At 39.3% G+C, this 21,559-nt stretch overlaps 1 long non-coding RNA gene across 4 annotated transcripts in view; it reads left to right on the top strand.

Moving 5' to 3' along the window:
* Positions 1–20,983, top strand: part of LOC121927617 — a 43,179-nt gene extending 22,196 nt beyond the window's left edge. For 2 of the 4 annotated variants that reach the window (XR_006103282.1, XR_006103281.1), the window contains exons 2-6: positions 7,083–7,140; positions 7,322–7,588; positions 13,529–13,687; positions 20,117–20,224; positions 20,799–20,983. This is a non-coding gene — a long non-coding RNA (uncharacterized LOC121927617). Of the gene's footprint in view, positions 1–2,642; positions 2,727–7,082; positions 7,141–7,321; positions 7,589–13,528; positions 13,688–20,116; positions 20,225–20,798 lie in introns of those variants that run through there. The other 2 variants (XR_006103284.1, XR_006103283.1) reach the window with 2 other exon arrangements.
* Positions 20,984–21,559: the final 576 nt, after the last annotated feature.

Raw genomic sequence — 21,559 nt, 5'->3', positions numbered from 1 at the left:
CAGCATGTAGCTTTCAATGTAAGCTGAAAGCCGTGTATGGCGCACCCGCATATGATGTGGCCGCACTGTACTTTAACTACAGGAATCACTCCACGGAGAAGGACTCTTTCTAAGAATCAACCCCAGATACTCCTCCCACTTCTTTCCCAGAGACATGTCTTCCCCACACAGATTCAAGCCCCTCCTTGACACACACAAATATGACTTCTTCTGCTACCCCTTCTTGCAGCCTGTCCAATGAAAGGCCCTAGTGCCCCCCAGAACAGTTCCAACGTGCCAGCCAAGTCCCAGCAAAGGTCACAATATTTAAGCAGTCATAAATTTGAAAGCTTCTTTTTGCCACCACTTCTCCCCAATTGCTACATGTGCTAACTCCTTGCTCCAGTGAGTCTAACTGTCCCAAACTGACACCATTCTAAGCCATGGAAAAGATGTCCTGCATATAAGCTGCACAAGAGTTATGTGCCACTATTAGTGAAAGATGCAGCTAAGAAAATGAGCTGGCATGGGCGGGTGAAAAGCAGTGAAGCTTCATGGTAGCTTTAAGGGACCCTAAAAAGAAGTTTCATGCAACCTTCATTCCCATTGTGGTCTTAAAGGCTACTGTTTCCCCTTGTCTTTCTTGCACATCGATACTTTTGACTGAAGTCCCCCCCCCCCTTTGCTTCCTTTTCCTCCACCACCACCCTGGATCTTTCTACTGCCCCCTAATGGGGTGTACCAGCTGTTTTGGGAATCACTGGCCTACCACAACATTTTCAGAAAAATGCAGACTGAATTTTAAAACAACAACAACATGTTATTGTTCATTAAAACTAACAGGAAGGAATATTGGATGCCATTACTGAAAAGATTTTACTTGCAATGCATACCAGTTTGAAACACTTTGGCAGAAAGATGACAAGCAGAGCCTTGGTAGCTGAGATTAAAGCCTGGAGGATCTGTAAAAGTGTGTGCTAATCTTCAGATAATCAGATAGCATGGTTCTAGTTTGAGACTTTCCAAATAAAAATATCTGACTGTTAATGGAAAGCAACAACTTTATGAGCTGTCTCAGTTGTAAGGACCCGGAGTCCCAAACTGGGAAAAAAGTGAGGTGATGGAAACAACAACAATAACATTGTTGTCGTCGTCATCATCATCATCATCATCATGTGTAAGTGATTCCTCCCCCCTTTGTTTTGGATTCAGCAAAGGGCATAGCAGGGATCAGATTTCTGCTCACAGAACAATTCAGTTCAAAATTGTGCCACTACCTGCTTGTATTACAAATTTACAAGAAAGCCTCTTCTACTTACACACAAATACTTAATCCAACTGCAAAACAAAGGTTTCTCTCTGAGGTAAGTTGCTCTCCAACTGTCCCAGTTTGGCAGGAATAGTCCCAGTTAATCCTCTGTCATCCCATTTTTTCAGCTTCTGTTAAAATGTCCAAGTTTCTTTCTCCTCTTCTCACTTTATCCCCTGATCCTCAGTTAACTTCAATTGATCAATTCAAATTTCATTCAACATAGGAAGAGGAAAAGTCTTGCTTTTCCCAGTGAGCTCAGGCAAATGCAACCTGTTACAGCCTCTCCTAACTTGTGTGTTTTTCATCATTAATAAGTTTTGTCATCTTGACAACACTTGGATGTTGCTCTGCCACATGTATCCCAGTCTTCAAACTGTGAAATTTTGGAGGTTTTAAAGGTCCCCACCAATTCCCACCTGGCAGGAGAATAAAAAAAGATGAAGGTGGTGTACAGACCGGTCTGTGGGAGGAGCCATGGTGCAGCATCCACACACTGGACACAATGACTCCGCCCCATTGCATCATTATACTGCATGTCATTCTAGATGGCACGCAGCACCATGGCGCAACCCTGGCGCTGCATCTATATAATGTAGTGCCGAAAGAGCATCACAAAGCCACACTACCACGACTATGATCCGTTTAAAGGTCGCAAAAAGGAGCCGCTTTTTGTGGCTCCTTTTTGCACTCTCTGAAGGCTGGATTGGTGCCCAATTAGTATTTTGATTATATTCCACCTCTACCATTCTTAGCAATTGAATTGCCTCAAAATATAACTCAAGTGATGGAACATCCCATCCTCCATCTTTTTGATGCTCATATAATGATGACTTGGATCATCCTACTTTTTTATTGCCTGATATCTCGTTTAACCACATCTGCTTTTAAAGATCGAATGGAATCCCTCTTCCATTTTCCTGTGAGTGCACAATGAAAAACAGCATAATCACATACATGAACAGGAATGAATCAGCCCTGGACATGATTTTTAGAATTACTAGTGGCTCCAGGGCTGAACTCTACTTGCATGTCTCTATAGCATAGAGTTGTATGTTGACACATGGGTGGAATGCTGAGCCTTGGCTGAAGGATTTCTAGAGAATAATACTCTGCCCATTGAAAAGCTCTTCTGCATATTTTTGATAATTTTCCATTCAATTTGATAGGAAAGAAATGGCTTTCTAAAATATATATTAAAGAGAAAGAATATTGTGGCAAAATTCTTATGGGTGTGTTCTTGTGCTTGCACAGTTAGGAAATGGTCACGGTAATTGTCCTCTTCTTTCATTTTTCAGTTTCCTACTTGGAAGTCTGCAGTGTCTCCATCTTCTCATTCCCAGGGCAAGATATCCAGGCAGCAGATTCTCCCAAAGAGCTTTTGCAGATTAAGAATGGTAGCAGCTGGGGGAAGCCTACCAAGAAATGGAGGGAAAAGGTGTAATAATTAGGGGGAGATAAGAAAGCCAGGATGAAGAAATGGTTTGAGCCTTGGACTATAATTCTGGAGACCAAAGTGTAAATCTCTGCTTGGCCCTAAAAATCCCCTGGGTGAACCTGGGGTGGTCACACTCTCTCAGGCTCGGAGGAATGCAAAGGCAACCGCCACCCCTGGGAACAAATTCTGCCAAGAAAACCCCATGATAGGTTCCTCTTGGGTTAGCCAACAATTAGAAATGACTTGAAAGCACACAACAACAACAATAACAACAACAACAAAAACTCCCTTGGCCACTTAGCAATCCATTTAACTCAAAAACACCACCCACAGAAGTTCAGAAGAAATGTCAAAGTGCCCTAAAAATGAGGAGAAAAAATAGAAGCCAAAGTTACGGGACAGAGGGGAAAATACAGGAAACTGGAGGACAAATGTTGGCATAGCAGTATGGAAATCTACTAGATTAGAATTGCTTCTCAGGCTTTTGGCTAAGATCAAGTGTAGTACTAGAATGGAATGCCACATCACCCATGGCAACCTTGTCATGCAAAAGTCAGTTTCTACCTCTCACTTCTTAAAATATAATCTCATACCACTCAAATAAATATTTCAATGCCACTTTTCTGAACCTATTGTAAATCTAAATAACTTCTAGATGTTGGAAATATTTTGCAAGTTTAACCATGTTTAACAGAAAGAGTAGCCTTTTCCTAATTATCTATATGCTACACTGCCAGATTCTAAACGTATGGAATGGACATGCAGGAGCAGTCTGTCTTTGAGAAATGAACATGTAGAAAATTTTAGAAAGTTCAAAGAGTGACTGCAATAATAAATTAAGTTGACCTTCAAAGTGAATTCTTCAATAAAACCTTGAACTCAAATTCTAAGAACTATTAGAACTTAGGCATCCAGCTTTATAACAGTTTTCCAAAACAATACAATCATTAAAAATGCCAAGCTTTTGATGAAGTAGATACTAGTCCTCAAAAGCTTGTACCACAACAAAGATGTTCACCTTTAAGTAGCTAGAAGACTTTTTGTGCTTTTAGCTGTAACAGACATGTGTATGCTTGAGGATATTTGAAAGGGCCTTCTTAGGAGTGGCTCTCTGGGTGTGTCTATAATGGTCAAATTAAAATAGTCTCACCTAGTTTTCACAGTGAGTTGTTCAAAAAATGTATGAGACAATGAGGGCTGAATCTGGGCCTTTTCATTGCCTGAACATTTAATCTAGAAGGTAAAAAGGAGAGATTTATCTTGGTTTTGAGTTGAAAAATCTGGATATTTGCACATGTATATGCACTGTACTCTATAGCAATGTCAATGTAAGACCAGGAGGATGAGTTCAGAAATATGTAAATTTATATGCATGGTGGCCAGAGAGAAAAATAACAGAACAGCCTCAGCCATGTGGCCATACATTCTGTGATTTATCAGATTGGGGTGTGTTTGAAAGGGAAAACTGTGAACAACTCACCTAAACTTGCTTTGGTGTGTATGGAAAAGCCCATGGCCACAGTGGATTGGGGTAACCCAAAAATATGAAATAAATAATATAAATAAAATGCTACATTCCTGGAGATCCAGTCCACCTCCAGAAGCAAGTGTCTGAATTTGAAGATAAATGTGCATGAGGTTCCAGCCTTATACCTAACTGACATTTCTGTTATATTTCCATCGTTCTTAGTACTTTGAATTGTTTTGTAGTTACTAAATAAATCAACTTTCCACCATAAATGCTGCTTTTGTATGCCATGCTCTGTATTTGTTTTTTTGGATTGGAAGTAACCACATCATGATTTTTTTTTCATGCCTTCCACACAGCTACCCAACAGGGCTAAGTAAAAGGAGGTGCTGAAAAAGTTCTTGGTCTGGCCCATTTCCCAAAATCTTGGTGTAATTTTTTTCACTGTAGTTTGAAAGAGCGTTCTTTTGTATTGTAAACAGCCAATTTCATAACTCTAATTTCTGATTTGTTGTTGTTGTTGTTGTTGTTGTTATTTTGATCAGTGATAGAACCATGTCAATGAAAAGTGTAGAATTTTCAAGTGCTAAACTCCAGACCATTATAAAGTTTTTGTTTTTGAAGAGAAAACTCCAAAGGAAATCAATGAGTGTATGACACAAACACTGACTGACAAGTGCCTGTCATACTCAACTTTGAAGAAGTAGTGTGCCAAATTTTGAGACCAAAGATGCGGCAAGGTCTGGGGGGCCTTCAGCTAGGTTTGGGAGGTCTTATGGGTCGCCGTAAGTCAGAAATGTCTTGAAGGCATACAGCAACAACAATATGTAGGAAGGCATGTAAATTTCATGACTCTCAGTGGTCAGGATGAGACCTTTTCTACACCCCCTTGTATGTATCAGCCACTGATAGTGTGGAAGAACAGTAAAAGTGCACAGATAACTTGGAATTTTGACACAATGGCCTGTTACAGACAGCCAAAATAAAGCTGCTTTGAGTCACAGTGGAGGTATGGTGTTTCAATGATGCATGTGTCCTAAGAGTCCAGAAGCCACACCAAAGCCACACTCCAGTCCTTAGGGCTGGAGCGTGGCTTTGGTGCGACTTCTGAACTCTTAGGACGCATGCATCATTGAAACACCATATCTCTACTGTGACTCGAAGCAGCTTTATTTTGGCTGTCTGTAACAGGCCATAGTCTATAATTTAGCACAAATGACCTGGACATGTATATAACAACTATTGATTTGCATATTTTTCTGTGTCAAGTCAAAAAGGAAGCATATGTGTTTGACTGTAAACCTCTATTTATTTCTAATGACTGAAACATGTTCTTGGGGCGCGGGGGGGGGGGAGAGAAAACCATCCAAATATGAGTTGGCTCTTTAATTTCATTATGTACACCTATGATGTGCATGGTTATTCATAGCACTTTAAGAAGAAAGACACTATGTATTGCAATGATGCAGAAGTTGTCCAGTCAAAAGGAATATGGGGAGGCCATTCACATATGATGGGAAACCAATAAAGATAATAATCGAGCAATGCAGTCAACCCTCTATATCCACAGATTGAAAACATTAAGGTTTGCTTTCTGGAATATATATTCCAGAAAGCAAACCTTAATGTTTCCATTTTGTTACACCATTGTATTTAATGAGACTTGAGCATCCATGGATTTTGATAATAAACAAATAAATAATCTGATTGAGGAGAGCCCTCACACATCTGTCTCCGTGAACTGTCCCCTTGTTATCATCGTTGTGTCCTTTAAGTCATGTCCAATTTATAGAGATCCTCAGGTGAATCTAGGACCCGATACAAACAGGCACCTTGTGGCGCCCTAGGGTGAAAATTAGGGCTCAGGAGCACGCAGCAACGCATACTCCCGAACCCTAGTTCATGTGGGCAGCACCATCGTTACATGGCACTGTCCACACAGCACGCATATAGATTACATCACACACACACCATGTCCAAACAGTGTGGCGCATGCATGACATAACTGCGACGACACAAGACGGAAATGGCGCCTTGGCGGTGTCGCAGCAAGGAGCTTCATTTCGGAGCTCCTTTTCACTGCGGATGGTTGCTGGGGCCGTGTGGTTGCCACAGCAATGATCCAGAGAAAAAGGACTGCCTCTGGCCATCCCTTTCTTCTCATCTGTACCGGGTCTATCACAAGGATTTCTTGGCAAAAATTTTAGAGGGGTTTTTACTACTGTATAGCCTTTCTCTGTGGCTGAGAGTGCATGACTTGCCAAAGTCATACAGTGGGCTTCCATGCCAGGATTCCTTGTTTTCATGGCTGTGCCACAGTCCTAGTCCAACACTCAAACTACAATACTGCACTGGCTCTCAAACTGTCCCAATGCTTCCTGTCTTTTCTTCTTCCCCCTTCCCCCCCCCCCCCAAGACTCCCCTTTTCATGGAAATGCTTTGTTTGAGACAGCAGAAAAATGACATTGTGGAACTGCAATGTAACTGTTTCAAATCCCCAAGTTAAATCCAGTGCCATTGGACGCTGGAAAGAAGAGATTTCAGAAAGAGCAATATATCGCAAAAGACAGATGGTTAAAAGCTTTGTTAAACATACATAGGCAGTGCCATTTATTCTGGATATGATGGCATTTAACAGCCATTTCTGAGGCAATCATTGGCAGTGAGAGCGTTATTTTCCTCTTCCATCATTACCTACATGAAAGTGGCCTAGAAGATTGCCCACTTGTATATCACCATAATGGGCCAATCCTTTTTAATCACTATGCCAGCATGCACCAAACCACTTGGCAAATCCATATGTTAAATGGCGCATTCAGACATAGAATTGTTATTTTTTTTCTTGCAAAGACCTAAAGACATTTACACTTTAAATGTTTCTGTTTCAGAAATACATGGGAAAGAACTGTGACTTCCATCATAGCCTTGACAGGAAAACTTTAAAATGTAAGAAAATACTATTCTCATTCTATGAACTTGTTATATGTTAAAGTTAGACTAACAATGGTTACGCTCTAGCTTCAAGTGGCTCTGAAATGCCTTTGCTTTCATTTTGTTGCTTTCGTTACATATAAACAGTATGAATATAACTCAGATCGACCCTTTGTTCTGATGGTTCTGTCAACAGAGTGCAAGTTCTGAAAAGTTCTACCAAACCACTAACACTTGGAGTATGTCCCAGTGGCAAACTTCACATTTGCCATCCAGAGACCAGCCCGGCAAAACTACAGAAATCCTTTGGCATTGAAACATCAGCCAAATTGACCACAGCAACTCTGAATGCAATGATGGCATGGGACATTTGTGATCTCTTTCTGTGGTGTCACTACCTGCACCAGTGAAATCACAGACCTTCAAGATATTCAAGGAATAATGGTGGCAATGGTGATGGAAGGTATTATGACAATGATGATAATGAATGAAAATTACCTCCTTTAAAGTCCCAAAATGTTTGGGCCCTGATTATCTCAATTAATGGTTTTCCCTATAAGAAACTGCACATCCACCTTGATATTTTCAAATTCCTCTAGGCAAGCCTTTATTATAGAAAGAAAAACACTTTCTAGTCTCTTGCCACACTGAAAAATTAATGCAGTTGGAGAGCCCTTTAACTGTCAGGGCTCCATTCTATGGAGTCCTAGGATTTGTAGTTTGTTGTGGCTCCAGAGGTCACTGACAGAGAAGACTAAATGTCTCACAAAACTACAAATCCCAGAATTCCTGAGCCATTGCAGTTAAAGTGGTGTCAAATTGCATCAGTTCTGCTGTGTAGATGCAGCCTTCCTAGTCTCACACAGTAAACATATCCATGTCTAGATATGATGGTTCTATCAGCAACCGCAGAGTTCTGTCTCCTTCCAGTCAACTTACAGTTCCTTTATCTGCCTCTCTACAAGGAAGTGAAATTAAATGTGTGTCTATGTGCCCCACACTTGGCCAAGGAAGAGGTCTCAGTGGGAAGGTAGGAAGAGGGAGGAAGATAAGTTAATTCAGAATCAAGCCGTTAAGATAGATGAAAGGTCCAGCTGGCTCAGGAATTCCTTTTCTCTACAGGTATGGAAAATTGCAGAAACACTCTAATATTTTGCAGACATATTTACATAATTTTGTAAGAGTATTTCAATAACTGATGATTCCATTCACCTGTCCAGACATTCCTCCATTCAACTTTATATAATTTCTAGATTGTCAGAAGCCTGGAAATCTAATGTCTAACATATTATGTTTGGATTTCCCCAGAATCCCTAATGTTCATTGACTTTTCTGGATCAATACTCTAAGGATATATTATAAAAGGATCTCTAAGTATTAGGAAGGAATTCATGAGATGTTAATCTTATTTAGTAATATGTGAACAATACAAGCTGGAGTTATGTCTACATTATACATATAGAACACATTAGATAATGAATACTAATGAATACTATAAGTGATAATAACTACATTTATTTATAGCACATAGGGAATTTAAAATTAAATTGAAACTACTAATTCTCACTTCCCTAAGCTGCAAAAGTAGTAATTCTCACAAAATAACCCAAAATTTCACTTCAGTTCTATCAAAGGTTTCATCATTAATTCTAATTGTGAAAAGTTACAGAATATTTATTAATGCACAATGATGGATTCTCTCACAAAGAATCTCAGCTAAACAGTCATTGCTATACATTGTAAAATGTAACAACCAGGTGGCATGTGTGAAATGTCATCACTGTATCATTTACAGGTGGAAGTTCTAACATCTATGTAGTGACTGCTAAAAATAATTAACAGCTAGTTTATTCCACACTCTTCACAAATATTTTAATATTCATATCAATTTACATACTAACATAGATTTTGAATGTGACTTATTGACCAAATTATGTAATTAATTCCATACACCACTATTTTTTATTTTTTTTAAAAAAGCATTTCTACAGTATCTCTGTAAGCGATCCCACACATTACGGCAGAGGGCTCAATATAAAAATGCTATTTCTAGTGTCAAATCCCTCTTAGGTGTAACATGGGATCCCATCTGTGTTACCATTTAGTATGGAATGTGAATGCAATGTTTGGCTCTTCAAACTTTGAAATACCCCAATAGATTTAGAGGTGGCCTTATGTCATGTCCATCTAGTCCAGCACTGTGTGTTCTAACACAGTGTGTTCTCCAGGATCTCAACCAGAGGTCTTTCTCATTACCTGTTACCCAGTTTTTAAATGGCTTCCTTGTAGGGCCTGAAAACTACAAGTTGTGGCCTCCCTGACCATTGAATATGTTGGCTATGGCTGTCAAGACTTAGAATCCAGCAAAAAATGCAAAGCAACTTGTTCTTCATCCATGGTTTAACTGAAGATTGCAAAGACTGGGTCTGGGACTTTCCATTCCCAGAGTATCTACTCTGCTTATAACCAGTGGTATCAACATGGTTGGCATCACCCACTGCAGTAACTCATGGTGTGATCTCCTCTCATACTACACCATACAGAATCCTTCATAATGTTTTTGTACTAATGTTATTCATAAATTGTAATTCCCATATATCACTGAATGTAATAGTAATCATTGTGACAAAAACACTAGCAAAATCAAAATTATATATTTAAATTACAATATCATACACACAGCCTAAATGTATTTACATGTACATAGTTTCGTATGATTAAAGTGAAAATTTGGTAAGATGTGATTTGATTTTTTTAAGAATAAAAATTATTTACATTGAAAACGGAAAATTAAAATTTAAAATTTAATTTGTAAAAACCTGGGGTATATCTTTTCACTGAGCCTCACCCCACTCACATCATCTCTTCGGAGTTTTATAGGGATGCAAGCAAACACCAGAGCCCATTTCTGTCAAAATTCAGATGTTTAGGGAGCAGTGGTGTCACTTGATGTGATCCATGCTCCCATGCCCACCCACCCCCCACAAGCCCTCTAATGATACTCCTGCTTCTGACTTATGTTCCTTTCACAACTTTTTCATATCACTAGGTTTCCAGCATTGAGCACAATGTAAAATGTTAAAGTACATCAGTGTATCTATTTATCATCTGTTTCAGGTCTGTTAACTTGTATACTATTTGCAAATTGAGATTAGGAAATAATGGTCTAAAGCACCTATGGTTTGAATCCGACTGTTAGTCCCAATTTGAATAGACCCATTTGGAACTTTGATTATGAATGAACCCACTGAATCAGCTTAGAACATACAAAAGCACTGACTTTCCAAATTTACATTGATTCATTGGATTTGCTCTAGTAGGGACTAACAGTTGGATTTAGACCTCTGGGTTTCGTATATGATGCTAATTACAGTGGTACCTCGGGATACGAAATGCGCGGGTTACGAAATTTCCGGGATACGAAAAAGTTGGATTGGCAAAAACTGTTTCGGGTTACGAAATATTTTTTGGGTTACGAAATTCATTTCGGCGCGAAATTCAAATGCTATAGGCTTCCAGCGCTAACGGAAAGCTATTTCGGGTTACGAAATTTTCGCGTTACGAAGGGAATGGCGGAACGAATTAATTTCGTAACCCGAGGCACCACTGTATTATGAATACATCTTGCTTTCTTTGTACAGTTGGCCCTTCATATCAGAGTCTAGCCATCCACAGATTGGATCATCTGTGGATGTTCGCGCCCTATTATTGTCAATGGTAGTGCATGCACATGGCCACATTAACATAAGTGTGCACATGGATGTGACATTCATTAATGTTAATGGATTTGAGGTTCCATGATTTTTAATTTCTGTGGCGGGGGGTCCAGAACCAAACCTCTGCCAATAAGGAGAGCCGACTGTATAACATGTAGCTGTGTCATGACTTTGAACAAACTTTTCTTGCTTGCTTCCCACCACATCACATCACACCACACCACACCACCCCCACTGAATAATGTAAAAATATCTTGGCCTCAAAACAACTACAATTTAAACACTTTGTGTTAAATTTCAAGTACAGTGAAATCCATGGGAATTGGACACTGAATTTTAAATTGTGTGCTATTTTAAATTGCATGAGAAATACAAAGAAAGCAACTGGGTAGCCTATGCTTCCCCTTCCTTGTCCATAACAATCCATATTCATCTGCACGTATTATTTTTCATGTCTCTGTACCAAGAAATCTGGTTAGTGAAAATGCCAGATTCTTTGATTTGATTTTATTTGATTTCATTAGGGACCATCAGCTGAGCTGCTTAAGTGCCTGACTACTGTTTGCAGTTAAACATTCATTAGGGGAATCCCCAGTGGGTTCATTTGTTTCGCTGAGGTCCAATTACAGTGCCACAAATGCAGTTTTTTGCAGCAATTAGCTGATTTTTTTCCTGTTTATGTTCTGTCTCTTTAGGAAGAGGACTAGTTTGCAGGGGTCAGATTTTTAATTAGGCACAATTTAGGGCCAATAAGAGAAGCTGATCATTCAGAAAATGGATGCGGTGGTCTTAAAAGCTCAGAGGTAAATAACACAACAGGGGTAACAGGAATATGCCCTCCTATTGTGAGCTGCTTAACCCTATAACATAGGAAATAGATTGTATGCTAATGGTTACTGTGGGTTATTCTCAGGTGAATAGAGGACCAATGTTGTGCTTCAAAATCAAGATGGGAAAGTGGCAAAATGCAATGATGTAAAGCTTTAATCATCACTAATTTTCCAATGACATCCTTTGAGGGGGTTCTCATTATTTCATCAGTTTACAGTATCAGGACCAGCCCTATCATTAGTCAGAGTAAGTTGACTGCCTTAGACAACAGGTGTGTAGACCAGTCTATGTCACCAACCCATCTTGCATCCCCCAACTAATCTGTTACCTTAGGTGAAAGATGTTATTCTAATATCACTGTTCGATTTAAATTTTAGCTGCTGTTCTAGTCAGCTTTTGCTCCAGAATTGGATAAGGCCATCTTCTTCTCCTTTCACCTTGAGCAGCAAAGTATCTTAGACCAGTCCTGTGCAGTAGACAGTCTGAGGATGAATACAGCAAGCAAGCTCAAACCCAGTTCAAAGGATTTCTTTCAGATGCCAGAAGGAAAACACAGGGCTTGGAAAATTAACTTATTTGGACCACAGTTCCAAGAATGTCCCATGTTGGGGGAATCCTAGGAATTGGGGTTCAAAAAAGTAATTTTCCCAATATTTGGGAATAGAGGTTTTGATTTTGTTTGTTTCTCAAATGTGTTTACAATTCATGGACACTTGCTTAAGACTAAGGGCAGAAATAGTTGCCAGGAAATACATCAGAATTTCTGCCACTATTTTTGTGTGATTTTACTATTTTCCTTCTTTGTCAAATCTAGCGTGACAGAATATCATCACACAAGACCTTGATCTTAAATTATTGTCTTCTGGTTGTAAAGGAAAGAGGTGTGGTGGCAAAAAATGTGATGATGTTATATCACATATAACATTACATTAGGTATTAGAAGAAGAGAGGATAAGAGACTTAGAAAGGTAGTACTGCCATGTTCATAACATCTGGCTGAAAAATCAATGTTCCCATTGACTTTGGCAGATAAAGAAAGCAACCAATAATTCCTCCCCTCCTCATTTTTCATGAAATCCTAGAAAACCAAGTATTTTTTCATGTTCCCTTTTGAAAAATAAATCACCAAGTTTTTCAAATCAAAATATGTTTGGGTGAGTTGTATAAAGGAGATACAGTGATTACTGAAATGTCTAATTTTATGTAATTCAGTTGAATCTGTATTATAGAAAAGTGTTCTTAAACACTCTGTTAATATTACACATTTAGTAGGCACAGTCCTTATTGGATTTATTCCGTTCCTCTGAAGTTTGAACAAAGGAAGATACTGAAATGAAGCAAATCTATGCTTTTAGACATTTCTACTCCCATGTCTGGATATCGTTTGGCAATTGGCTCCAGGGTCAAAGGTTGCTAAAAATGCAGTGAACCTTTGACCTCTCATTCCCATTTCCTGTAGGAAAACAACCTTTCATCCAGCTATAAGTCTCTTAAGAAACATTTATTGTGATTTCATGTCTGAAATCTAGGATCAACCTTGAGTTGGAATGGTAGGAGTAATGTTTAGGATATTTCATGAGTCTTGAAATCTGGCTTTCCCTAAACACTGAAATATGTGTTTGCTTTCATAGTCTTGTTACATTTGCCATTGTATACTACTGCAAAGACATATGACAATTAATGATTAGCAAAATACAAAGCCTCATTACAAATATCTGAAACAGTCTCATCTTGCATTTTCACTTATGTTGTGGTGGTACAAGAAGAAGTTTTATATATTGCTTAGAAAGCAGCCATTTAAAATGAATATCTGGAAAGTAGATTCGCAGGTACACAATTGTTTTTCCTCCTGAAAGGTACACAAGTGTCTTCCTGACATTGCAGCAGCCTAACAGCCCACCAAGCCGAGGCATAGCACATTGAACAACAAGTTTGGAATAGAGGTCCCTGCTGCTCCCTCCCCCCCAAAAAAATTCTCTGAATGGTCAGTTATCCTTTAAGAACTTATTCACCAGGTATGTCAATCTTCCTTTCCCACCCGTTGTTGCTCTTCTTTTTCCATTCTAGAAAATGGGTGGCACAGTGGTTAAATGCTGGTACTGCAGTCGCTCACTCACAAACAACAAGGTTGTGAGTTCAATACCAGCCAGTGGCTCTGGGTCGACTCAGCCTTGCATCCTTCTGAGGTTGCTAAAATGAATACCCAGCTTGTTGGGGGCAATTAGCTTACACATTGTAAACCACATAGGGAGTGCTTAAGTGCACTGATAAGCGGTGTAGAAATGTACTTACTATTGCTGATGTACTTGCTATAGGGGGAGTTTGCCTTTCAAAGGGATTTTGTCTTATATGATTCTGAGTCAGCAATGTGGGAGAAGACTGGGACAGGAGAAAGAGAAAAAGTTGTGCCATCAGCCATGTAGAAACAATCTGACATCTGGGTAATGTTGCTACTGCTGCTCTGCGTATTTTAAACAAGAGTCTAGAACTCTTCTCTCTAGGCAAGGGGGTTGGAAGAGTTGAAAATACAGTGAGCCCTTAGTATCTGCTGGGGTTTGGTTCCAGGACCACCACTCCCCCACGGATACCAAAATCTGAGGTGCCCAAGTCCCATTATAGGTTGAGTCTCCCTTATCCACAACTATGAAATCCCAAATTGTTCACATGGTGGCTGAGATAATGACACCTTTGTTTTCCGATTATTCAATGTGTATAGATTTTGTTTCATGCACAAAATTATTGAAATTATTAAAACATTCAGGCCATGTGTATAAGGTTTATATGAAACATAAATGAATGTCAGGTTTAGACTTTGGTGCCATTTCCCTATCTTATTATGTATATGCAAACATCCCAAAACAGGAAAAAGTCTAAAATCAAAACACTTCTGGTCCTAAGCAATTTGGATAAAGGAGATTCTACTTATATATAGTACGGGGTAGTAAAATGGTGTTCCTTATATAAAATGGCAAAATCAAAGTTTGCTTTTTGGATTTTTAAAAATATTTTCAAGCCATGGATAAATCCATGGATGCAGAATCCATGAATAAGAGAGCCAACTGTAAGTGCAGGTATGAAAAGCTATTTATTTTGTCAAGTGAAAAATATGATGTGGTAGGCAGAATCTTTGTCAGGTTTTCAAATGATAAAAAACTGGGAGGGGTGGCAAACACATTGGGAAATAGGAACAGAATTCAAAAGGATTTTTATAAAAAAAACTGGGCAGAAATTAATAAATTGAAATCCAACAGAGACATGGGCAAAATTCTACATTAGGCTACAAAAACCAAATGTACAGGTACAGGATGGGGGATGGCTCAGCAGTACTACATGCAAAAAGGACCTTGGAGTTATTGTTCATGATAAATTGAATGTGTGACATTGTGTGACATTGCAACAAAAACAGTGAATCCTGTGTGTGTGTTAACTGCCCTCTCATTTATCTCGATTCATGGCGACCCTGCTGTTGAGGCATCTCCAAGAATCTCTGTCCTCCACTGCTCTGCCCAGCTCCTGTAAACCCATGTTTGCGATCTCTTTAATAGAATCCATCCATCTAGCATGCAGCCTTCCTCCCTTTCTACATCCTTCTACCTTACCTGGTATTATTTTTTTCCCAATGCCTTTTCATGATGTGCCCAAAGTACACTAGCCTAAGTTTTATCATCTTGGCTTCCTTCCAGGGAGATTTCTGGCTTGATCTGCTCTAAGATCAATTTATTTGTCCTTTTGGCTGTCCACAGGATCCTTAGAACTGCTCTCCAGCATGACATCTCAAATGAATTGATTTTCTTCCTATCTTCTTTGGTAACTGTCCAGCTCTCACATCCATACATGGTAATGGGGAATACAGTGATTCTAACTTTTGTGCTAAGTTGTATATCTTTTCAGATCTTTCATAGCTGCCCTCCGCATTCTTAATTTCTGATTTCTTGGCTGCAGCCCCTGTTTCTATCAATATTTGATCCCAGATATGAGAACTCTTTTACTATTTCTATTTCCTCATTGTATAGTTTGAATTTGTGTAGATTCTCCATGGTCATTATTTTTGTTTTCTTTATGTTCAACAGTAAGCCTGATTTTGCACTTCCTCATTTCCAAGTCCAGGGAAGCAATAGTTCCACTATATTCTGTGCTGGCCAGGCCTCATCTGGAGTACTGTGTTCAATTCTGGGCAGCTCATTTTAAGAATGATAAAGACAAGTTGGAATGGGTTCAGAGAGAGAAAACAAGGATTATAAGATACGGAGAACAAAACATATGAGAAAAGGTTGAATGAGCTGCCCATGTTCATCTTGGTGAAGAGAAGACTGAGGGTGATATGATTACAGTCTTTAAATATCTCAAGAGCTGTCATAGGGAGGAGGGGGGCAGGCCTGTTCTCTGCTTCCCCAGAGGGTAGGACCAGGCCTAGTGGCTTTAAGTTACAAGAGACTAGATTTTGACTGAGGCCCTTTAAGGCCGGCCTTGGGGTGGAGTTGGAGCATCACATCCACATGATGCACACTCCAACTCTGCCCCCAGGGCACCATGATGCCACATGCCACTCCACATGGCACTCAGCATTCCTCTGGTGCTGCATCTGCATGATGCAGTGCCAAAGGAGCGCCTTAAAGCCATGGTGCCATGGCTATCATACCCTTTCTAGGGTGGATTTTTTGAAGCTCTTTTTAGCACCCTGGAAAGCCAGATTGGGGCCATGGCATGCAGTTGTCACAGCCCCGATCTGGCGCAGCTGAAGGCGGCTGCAGGCCATCCCTTAGGGGCGGTCTGCACAGCCCCAAATGTTAGAAGGAACTTCTCAAAAGTAAAAGATGTCCAGCAATAGAATCAATTGCCTAGAGAGGTGGTGGAGTCTTCTTCTCTTGACATCTTCAGAAAAGAGGTTAGGCAGTTACCCACTGGGGATGCTTCAGCTGGAGATCCTGCACTGAGCAGTAGGTTAAACTCCATGGCCCATTAGACCCCTTCAAACTATATTATTCTATGATTTCAAGCGTACATACAGCATAGAGGATATCTCTCAAACAAACATTATTCACCTGGTGAAAATTACAGCTGTTTGCTTATTCAGTTCTTGACACTTTGAAAACTCTGCTTGAGCACCATTAATTTGTAATTCTAATGATTTCATATACTTTCAACAAAAGTAAACAAATACAAGAGAAAGCACTCTACTGAAACTGAGTTGTAAGATAAGAAAATTCACCACCTCCTCCTCCTTTCCCATCTTGGAGGGAGAAGAACTAAAGAAAACTTAAGAACTCAACACTACATGCTAGTGATACCTTGTGATGCAGTGATGGCTAAAACATGGGCCCACTAGATTAAAGGAAATCTTCATCAATATTCACATTTCTATTGTAATAAAACGTGTCCTGGCACTCAGAAATCCCCTTCAGATAGAGACAGAATCAATGTAAGCTTTTCTTTCTAGTCAATACGTCTTCCAGAGGTATATGCTTGCACAGAAAGAGCAAAACAACAGGGAGCAATAGTTTTTGCACAATAGACAATAACCCTAACCCTTTATGTCAATTGCTCTTTCCTGTGCAAAAATCTTGTTTTCTGCACAGACTAATTTTCTGGAAGGATGTCTTGGACAGTAAATAATGACTGAAGACTGTGCAGAATACTCAGTACTCTTCAGCAGCAGGCAGCCAATCATTGAGCTTATTCATTCTTACCTGCCAATAGCAATATAAATAAAAACTTACATCTCTACATGAGATGCATTTAGCAAAAGCTCCCATGATCATTATCCAATATGGACAACGGTAAGGAACTGTGGGAGTTGTAGCTGGAGGTATCTGGAAGGAAAGAGGTCCCCTATTCCTGTTGTAATATCTTAACCTGGAGCTCTTTCATACTAGATAGTTATAGTACTATGATTTCATTTTATCTGTTATGGCTGCATTCTAGGGAATCCTGGGCTTTGTACTTTGGTGGGGAACTAGAGCTCTCTGTCTAAGATTTCTAAATACTCCTCCCTAAACTGTAAATCCAAGAATTCCATAGGATAGAACCATGGCAGTTAAAATGGAATGATAGTACTATAACTGTGTAGTGTGAGAGGCCTGCCAGAGAGCATCATTTGGGTACAGGTCAAACAGCACAAAGAAATAGCCCTTTTAAAATGGCATGATTTTACCCTAAGAAGGAAAGAAAGGTTTTATCGTAAGAAGTTTTCCTTTGGAATTCAAAGATACAGAAACGACAGGCCTCATTGGGCATATCTGTGCTGTAGAAATAACACAGATGACTCCATCCTACAGAATTCTGGGATTTGTAGTTTTGCAAGGCACCAGGACTCTTTGACAGAAAAGGCTAAAGGTCTTGTAAAACTACAAATATTGGGTTTCCATAGGGTGGAGTGACAACACTTAAACTGGTGTCAAACTCCATTATTTCGACAGTGTAGATGCACCCATTGCCCTACAATATGACTTGCAAGTATTATTCATATAGACTCAAACTTCTCTGGCTTTTCCATGTCTTTAGGACCTAAATCATGCTTCATTCTCTTGCCATGCCTATTTTAAAAATAAATAAATCATACTAATAATTGGAGAATCAAATCAACTATATGAAGGTGGGGTGGAATCATACACAGTAGCAGTAGCACTGTAGCAGCGGGGAAAGGAAGTGTAACTCCTGCATATGTGTGAGAGAGAGCTGCAACCTATCTCCTTACAAATGAGGTGTTGTTTTTAAGCTCTGGGTTTGCAAATGTAGGCAGCAGGTAGTAAAATAACAAAAGGAAAGACCAAAGGAATAGCATCTGTGACTGAAAATCGCCTCTGAATCCAAATAATTACCATTCCTCATGACAAAGCTAATTGGGCTTTTGGAATGAGAGAAAATCCCTTAATTATGAGAAGTGTTGACTTTTACAATTGGCCTTCCACAAGTTATGAAAAGGTTTTGGCACCTGTCATTTAGCCTCACAGACTGAGATGGAACTGGCTCAGCAGGCATGGGATTTTGAGTGCAGATGTCATTATGTTTTGTTTGCAAACCACCCACAAATGCTGTGCATTCTATAGAGTTCAGAAATGTTACATTTTGGGAATATAGTATCCATAATCCCATAGCCATCATGGAGTCCAGGAACTGGAGCCCAAGAAGTTTTCCAATCTCTCTGTAGAAGTAATATGAATAATAGAGAAAGAGAGAGAGAAGAAAAAAAGAAGCAGACAGAAATACAAGAAGGGAGATATATATCTAATTGATGTTAATTCTGTTTACTAATGGACAGAGGTGTATGTCCCAAGATACTGAGGCTTAGCATCTAACATTCCAAAAACGTACCTTATTTTGTTCTTGATGGTGTGGCTGCAAACATTGATTAAGGCTACATCGTTGTTGTTGTTGTTGCTGCTGCTGCTGCTGCTATTGTGTGCCTTTAAGTCATTTCTGACTTATGGCAACCCTCACCCAAACCTATCCTGGAATTTCTTGGCATGATTTGTTCAGAGAAAGTTTGCCATTGCCTTCCCCTGAGGCTGAGAAACTGTGACTCAGTCAAGGTCAACCAGCGGGTTTCATGGCCAAACGGGGAATCGAATCCTGATCTCTAGAGCCATATGCCAACACACAAGTCACTATGCCACGTGTATCTGCATGTAGAATTAATGCAGTTTGACACCACTAACTGCCATGGTTCAATGTCCTGGAATTCTGAGATCTGTAGTTTTGTGAGATGTTTAGCCTTCTCTGTCAGAGAATTCTAGTGCCACAAACTACAAATCCTAGGCCTTCATAGGATGGAGCCATGACAGTTAAAGCAGTGTCAAGCTGCATTAATTCTGCAGTGTAGCAGCATCCTGAAACTAACACTAGTCCCAAGTACAATAAATTCTTGAAATGAATAGGGTTTACTAGTCACAGCTAACATAAGTTTTATTTATTTCATTACTCTAGGCAAGATCAGTGTAGGAATTAGCCCCGCGATCTGTAGATATGTGCACCATTAATATCCTTCAGTGATTGGCTACAATATGGTGACACATCAGACATTTCCTGGTGATATTATAAGAAGGAAGGAAAACCATGATGTTTGAGTCAGAAAGAGAGACAAACGCCTTTGGTATTAGTCTGGCCCACTATCAAGACTTGGACCTTTATACATAGATTGGTCTGAGGAAATCTGATCTTTGAGGAAAAGAATAGTTCTCCATCTCTGACTTAGCAGAACATATTGGGATGCCAACCTACAACACTCTGATCTTTTAGGTTTAACCCACATTCCTTTTAAGTGTATGGAGGAATACCAGATATTACAAATGGAAGTAGGTTACTCAGTAGTAAGTTGCTGTAGTTTGTATTTCTTGAATGACTTTTTATAAACAGGAAAAAAGATGATATATCTTACAGATAAAACAAACAAATGTACAAAGCAATAAAATAATATCTAATATATGTTCTTCTTGTGTGCCTTCAAGTTATTTCTGACTATGGTGACCCTGAGATGAACTTATCGTGGGATTTTCTCAGCAGGATTTGTTCAGAGGGGGTCGAATCTGAGGATGAGAGAGTGTGACTTGTCCAAGGTTAGTTTCCATGGCCAAGTGGGGATTCAAACCCTAGTCTCCAGAATCCTAGTCCAGTGCTCAAACCACTACACCACCCTGGTTCTCAATACATAATATATTACATTGTAGTATAATATTTTACAATTGACTACATTGTGATATGATACATATCTGTGTGATTTAGCACATCTACTTAAGTTTCAGTTCAAGGACTATAGAACAGACCCACCGTTTCACAAGTACCTCTGTTAAAGTGGGCCTTCATTTAGAATAATACTTGGTAAACTAGCTGTATACTTCAGCTGAAGACTGAATGCAGTGTTAATGAGGGAGAAGGAGGGGGAAGCTGCCTTTTTTAAACCGTAAAATCAGTCTTATTTATAATCTTTGGCCTATAACTGAAAGATAATAGTTTTAATTTGCATTCAGATAAAGGAAGTCTTTCCAGTATAAAAAACAGTTCTCATAAACTAGAAGAAGATTAAAGTACAGACAGCATGAGGAGGACAGGAAGATCTATCAAAAAAACAAGCTGATCTTTTTTTAAAAAAAGTCTCTAGAATTGTTTACTTACTCATCCTCTTATTTCTAGGTCCCACAGAAAATGCCTCCCTCCTTGAAGTGAAAGTTTAAGGAAGTTCAAAAAGAAAGAGAATGAGAAAGGCGACTGAAAGGAGAAGCAAAAAAGGTAAAGGAAAGAGGATAAGAGGAGTAGTAGAAGGTATAAAGCCTGAGTAACAAAAAGGAATAGACGTTTAGAATAGGTAAGAATTATTTCAAAGTATAACTAGATACAGAATAATAGGATGTTTGTATTGTAATGTATTTTGTTATATAAAAAATTCAAATCCCAGTTCAGACATGGAAGCCTATTGGGTAACTTTAAGCAAGTCACACATTCACAACCTCAGAGGAAGGTTATGGCAAACCCCCCTCTGAACAACTCTTGCCAAGAAAACCTATCATAGCTTTGCCTTAGGGTCACCATAGATCAGAAATAACTTGAAGGCACACAACAACAACAAATCTCCACTGGGTGAGATTATGAGAAGTTTTTGCACATTTTGGATGATTTTCCACATTTTGGACCTTTTGGGAGAAAAATTTGAAAGGGCTTTTTGCAAAAGACATTGTTTTGCACACTTGTGCAATTGCTGATGATGACAAAAAGAAGAAGAAGAAAAAGAAGCAAAAACAGGGAAGCATCCAGGGAAAACCACAGAGGTCATTGGAGTCACATTTCAAGAGGATCAAAATATTTTTGTTTTATTAGTAATAAAAGCCTGATGCGTTTCAGCCTGTGTAAGGCCTTTTTCAGGGGCTATTTAGGACTAGAATTCAAAAATTCCTGGG

Source organism: Sceloporus undulatus, chromosome 4, assembly GCF_019175285.1.
Source record: "Sceloporus undulatus isolate JIND9_A2432 ecotype Alabama chromosome 4, SceUnd_v1.1, whole genome shotgun sequence".
NCBI classification, from domain to species: domain Eukaryota; kingdom Metazoa; phylum Chordata; class Lepidosauria; order Squamata; family Phrynosomatidae; genus Sceloporus; species Sceloporus undulatus.
Note: the sequence above shows the minus strand (reverse complement) of the source record. Positions and strands in the feature narration are given on the sequence as shown.